The sequence below is a fragment of the Bidens hawaiensis genome, unplaced genomic scaffold, assembly GCF_021521415.1.
Source record: "Bidens hawaiensis isolate Kalapana, Puna unplaced genomic scaffold, B.hawaiensis_p1.1 tig00000670_1, whole genome shotgun sequence".
NCBI classification, from domain to species: Eukaryota; Viridiplantae; Streptophyta; class Magnoliopsida; order Asterales; family Asteraceae; genus Bidens; species Bidens hawaiensis.
Window position 1 is genome coordinate 936,357 of NW_027491040.1, and position 5,955 is coordinate 942,311.

General features: G+C 40.8%; 1 non-coding gene across 1 annotated transcript; it reads right to left on the reverse strand.

Moving 5' to 3' along the window:
* Window positions 1–4,524: 4,524 nt before the first annotated feature.
* On the reverse strand, window positions 4,525–4,631 carry LOC143531064 (small nucleolar RNA R71). Its single transcript, XR_013134956.1, has one exon. It is a non-coding gene; the product is annotated as a small nucleolar RNA R71 (small nucleolar RNA).
* Window positions 4,632–5,955: the final 1,324 nt, after the last annotated feature.

A 5,955-nucleotide genomic window follows, 5' to 3' on the forward strand; every position in this document is an offset into this window, starting at 1 on the left:
CTAGGAAATTGAATGCTTCTTCAAGATCTCTGAGGTGATCCTTAGCTCTCTTCGACTTCACCACCATGTCATCTATGTAGACTTCCATGGTCTTGCCAAACCGATCCTTGAACATCATGTTGACCAATCTTTGATATGTTGCCCCTGCATTTCTTAGTCTGAACGGCATAGTAATATAACAGCATTTGCCGGTAGGAGTCATAAATGCTGTAGCCTCTTGATAAGATGGTTCCATCTGAATTTGTTGAAATCCAGACGAAGCATCCATAAAGGTAAGCATCTCATGTCCTGCCGTTGCATCCACCATGGAGTCTATATGTGGTAATGGGAAAGGATCCTTGGGGTATGCCTTGTTTAAATCAGTAAAATCTACACACACCCTCCACTTTCCATTCTTTTTAGAAACAACAACCACATTAGCTAATCATCGAGGATACTTAACCTCTCTGATCATACCGGCCTTAAGAAGTTTTTCGACTTCTTCTTGTATGACCATGTTCCTCTCAGGAGAGAATTTCCTTCGCTTCTGATGACGGGTTTAACAGATAAGTCTAGGCCTAACTTGTGAGTAATTACCTCCTTAGAATTATCTGTCATGTCTGAATGTCTGAAGGCAAACGTAGATTTTCTTCGCTTTAGGAAGGATATTATATCCTCCTCGATCTCACTAGGGATACTGGATCCTAGGAACACTTTCACATATGGATCCTCGGGATCCAAGGATACTTCTTTTATGTCTCGCACTCGAGCTTCCAGCACGTCCCTGGGATGTTGCTGTGGTTTCTATGATATCTTCTGTTTAGCAGCTGGTTTCATCGATGAAGAATAGTAATTCTTGGCTTCAACTTGGTCACCATCTATCCTTACGACTCCCAAAGGAGTTGGTAGTTTGATGAATTGATGGTAAGTAGACGCCACTGCCTTCATCCCATGTAGTCAAGGCCTGCCCAAAATAACATTGCAACAAGATAGGTTATCAATAACACAGATTTTTTGGTAAGAATTTAGCCCTTCGATGTATATTGGGAGTTTGATGTCCCCCAATGCTTTCTTGGTTTCGCCACTGAAACCGACTAGCACCAATGTCCTTGGGATGATCTCCGAGTCTGGTATATTCATCTTCTGAAGCACATCGTGTTGGATGATATTGACCGAGCTTCCACCATCGACTAGGATCCTGCGTACATAATGGTTAGCAATAAACAAAGTAACAATCAAACCGTCATGATGTGGATCCTGGATGTTTGATTTATCTTCTTCATCGAAGAAGATCCTTTTGTTGGTCATCAAAGTGGTGGATATAACCAGTCGTTCCCCATTATCCAACTTGGTCTCTTTAGCGAGTCTCTTAGCCAAGGAGAAGGAAGTTCCACATATGTCTGAGCCACCGGAAATGAAGTTGATCACTTGAGCGTCTAGTGGGGACGAAGTTGCTTTTTGAGGAACCTCGACTTTTTTCTTCCCAACAGTTCCTTAAAATGGTCTTTTCTTAGGAGGTATCCAATATTCCTCCTCAAACCGATGCAATCGTCCGTCATATGGCCAAAATCCTCATGGAAGGCGCACCATTTGGATTTGTGTCTGAAGGTCGTTGACTTCTCGTTCTTTCGAGGCCACCTTGCCTTTTCTCCTAGATCCTTCATGGAACAAATCAAGCTATGAGTATCCACAAAGAAACATTACTCTGAGATGCTGGGGTAATCTTCATCATCATCTCCTTTTTCAACTACTCGGACGTTTTGGTTGTTGAATTTGGAGTACGACTTCGAGTTGTTGTTTCTGAACGAGGATCCTTTATTCTTGTCAGGGGATTCTTGCTTCGTTTGAGCCCCCAATCTTTCTTGGATCCTTTTGTCATCTTCCACCCGTATGAACCTTAATGCTCTGTTCCTTACTTCATCTAAAGACATGCAAGGAGTCATCACAAGATTATCATAAAAGAGGGAGCCCCTTTTTAGACCCTTCTTGAAGGCTTCTACAGTCGTAGCCATGTCAAGATTTCGGATTTCTAGGGCCTCCCTGCCAAATCTCGTGACAAAATCCCTAAGGGATTCATCATTAGGTTGGACTACTCTATATAATTCACTAGTTAACTTCTCAAATTTCCTACTACAAGAAAACTGGCTGTTTCACAAGTTAACTAAATGTGAGAAAGAAGTAACAGAAAAGGGAGGAAGACTTAGCAGCCATTTTAAAGCAGATCCTGATAATGTCACTCCAAAACCCTTGCACAGACAAGCCTCCTTGAGCCTCTTAGGAATCGGGTTGATTTCCATCATTTCCCTGTATTGGGTGATGTGTTGTAAAACACACCTATATTCCGTACATTTTTATCATATTTTAAGTGCTTAATCGTATAATAAATAATAGTAATGGCTTATTTTTATATGATCTTACAAAGCTTAATAATTGTTGTAGATTATGAGTTTTACAAGAGAAAAGGTTCGGGTTTTTGAAGACAAAAGAGACCTTTATGATCAAGTTTGAAGACTACAACTCTAGGCCCGACCCAAGCCCACAAAAACCAAGCCATACATGATATTATTAATATAAAATAAAAAAAATAAAAAAACCCTATACCCACTACAGTGGCCGATCGGAAGGAAGGAGGACAAAAAGAAAGAAAAGGAATAAAAACTAAAGTGGTTGGTGATCAAAGTTTATTGTCTGCTTAAGGAGACAATAAATCAAGTATAAAATTGGGGCTAATAAATCCCATCGGTAGAAAAACCAAGAAGAAAAAGTGGCAGCAAGGTTATTTGCTTTTAAACTTTCAAGAGATGTTATTCTTTTTATATATTATTATGTTGGAGTTTGCTTTGGATATGATTATTAGCTAAATCTTTTGTACTACCTTGGTTGAGATAAATATTGATTTTGTTTGACGATTTATTTGGTTTTGACTAATTACACGACGTGATTATTATTGAAAAGCTTTATTTAATTTAATCCTTGATGTGTTAAAATATTGTTTTTATATAATTATTACTTGTGATTCCGCGTATTACTTTGATTGATTGATTGTGTGTCGTTCGGTTAAGGATTTATGTTTAGGTCTTAGACTTGGTGTTTTTGATCTTTTTGTGGTTAGCACTACCATAGGAATCTTAAGTGCGTTTAATTATTAAAAATCAATAGTTTTACCTTGCTTGCGACCGAGAGGTAATAGGGAGTCGGTTTGTCTCGCTTCTTTATTCGGTTAGGTTAGAATTGCGTGAGAGCGAGTTTTGGTCTTATCCGGTTTAGTTTTGCGTGCAAATATGTGTCTTAGATTGGGTTAGATATTGTTACCCCTTTATCCCTATAATTGCTAGTACCAATTTTAAGTGGGTTTTGTGTCGTTGAGTCCAAGAGGAGATGCGTCATTAGGGTACCTTAGTAATCTTTATCCCGGTGCATTTATTCAATCTTCTTAGATTTGTGAGGGTTAGTTGGTGAGACCGATAGGTAATATAGCGAACTTTAATGAGCCTTAGTTGATAATTTTAAGATCACGATGTCGTGTGATTAGTTAATTCATTAGCCGTTGAACTGTCAATAGGATTCTTGCCTAGGTAGTCATTTCTCCACATTTGTTAAAAGCTCCGCAAGTTTTGTTAAGTTTTCCAGTTAGTTCCTTTAAGTTAAGTAAGTTAGTTAAATTATTTAAAATAGAAATTAAAATAAAATCAATTAAATATTAAGTTAGGACTTGGATTAGGGTTTATAATCTGAGCCGTTCTCACGTGTCTTCGAGTTCGATATCTGGACTTTCCTTTCTTTGCTATACGCGACCGGTACACTTGCCGTTTGTGTGAACTAGGATAGGTTGTTTGGTTTTTTAAAGCTTAGTTGCGATTTGGGATTATGATATATATATCTTCTCACATCATGTGTTTGGCACCGTTGCCGGGGACACGGTTTGAGGCGATTAGAGAACGACCCGAGTTTGGGGACTTACCTGTTTTCTGTTTACTTGCTTATTTGTTTTTTGTTTAATTATAGCTTAGTTAATTTTAGTTTTTCTTTGTAGTCGTATGCTTCATACCCACTCACAAGGACCTCCGAAGCTTGAAACGTATGAGGATACCGAGAAAGTCGAGCCTGAGAGAGAGCGTTCTGTTTCACCGACAGGTTATGATTCTTCTTCTTCTTCTTCTTCTTCTTCTTCTTCCACTTCTTCTATGGATAGGAACATGGGTGACCAACCGCCTAGGAGAGTAGTAGCTGAATATGGTAGGCCGACAACGAATCCTCATTCAAGCATTACCTTACCGAACGGTGCCGCCGCTAGCAACCGGTCCATTCCTGCCCACGTCATGCAACTCATCAAAACCGCACTCCAATTCAAAGGGCTAGAGAGCGAAGACCCTTCAAACCACATCGACATGTTTGTTCAAATCTGCGAAACTTTCAATATCGGCAACATGAAAGATGACGCCATCTATCTCCGTCTTTTTCCCTTCTCACTCGCAGGCAAAGCCTACAAATGGCTGAAGTCACTACCTGCTCATGACCAAATTCTTTCCGCCATCTAAATCCTCTCGACTCCGTGAGGAGATTTGTTCCTTCCGCATGAGGTCTGACGAGTCTTTCGGGGAAGTTTGGGAATGATTCAAGGACCTCCTTCTTTGTTGTCCTCATCAAGGTTTAGATAAGTGGATGCTCATCGAGAAATTCTACAATGGAGCCACACAGCACGTGAGAGAGATGTTGAACCAAGCTGCTAATGGGAACCTCCTTAAGAATAAAGATCCCGATGAATGCGTCGTCCTTTTTGATGATCTAGCAGCGAGCTACGAGGGGCACTGGGGCATAAATTGTTCCACGTCACCGAGAGGAGTACTTCAGGTTGATTCGAGCACTAGCATACAGGCGCATATTGATGTTTTAAACAAACTCGTTGGAGATCTTACCGTTAAGAGCGTCGCGAAGTGTGAGGTTTGCCGAGGGGGTCAAGACACAATTGGCTGTCCTGTTAACCCGAGTAGCAATCAGGAGGAGGTTGACTTCATCAACAACCCCTTGATATATCAAAACCCTGCCTTCAGCGGGAACACTGGCTGGAGAAATTAAAATAGCTATCGAGGGGGACAAGCCAGTGGCTACCAAGCCCAATACCCAAACCAACGTCGAGAGAATCTATTCGGGCAGGGGAGTTCAGGTCAGGAGAGTTCGGAACAAGTGGGGAGAGAGGAGAAGAAAGCCTCATTGGAGAAGATAATGGATTAGCTACTTAAGAGAGATGAGAGGAAACGAGTGACAAATGAGGCGAAATTTGCGGAACACGATGCTATACTGAAGAACCAAGCCACGTCTCTAGATAATCTTGAGCGTCACGTCGGAGAGATTGCCAGCCAGTTATCCGAAAGAGCACCGGATTCACTACCGATTAATACCGAGAAAAATCCGAGAGGGTTCGCCAAAGCAGTGACTACTAGAAGCGGTGCAAGAAGAGAAAGAGAGGCTAATCCTTCGAGAGTTGTCACACCTGCGGTCGATGAAGAAGAGTAGGTGGACGAGGATATCCAGATGGAGCCTCCTCCGACCGAGGCACACCAGCATGCTATTCCAGCGAGTACGAAGCCGACTGATAAACCTTCATCATCATCAAACCCACCTTTAAGAGTCTACAAACCCATATTGCCTTGTCCTGGGAGACTCCGATCGGATAGACACGAGGAGCAAAACTCCAAGTTCCTTGAACTTATCAAAAAACTTGATGTAGATGTCGTGCTCTAATAAAAAAAAAGTATTTATGATGCTTAAATACCTATAACTAGTACGGGTAAGTAAGGTCGTCTCTACAAGGAATCAGTGGAAAGTGCAAGTAAAGTTCATAATTATTAATTAATTAACTAAGGTGGACAGACGATGTCAAGCGATTTATAAAAGATGATTTAATAAAAAAAACACACGGTTACTTGGAAAAGTTTGTAAACAATGATGTAAAAATAACCAAACTCCAGGGTTCGG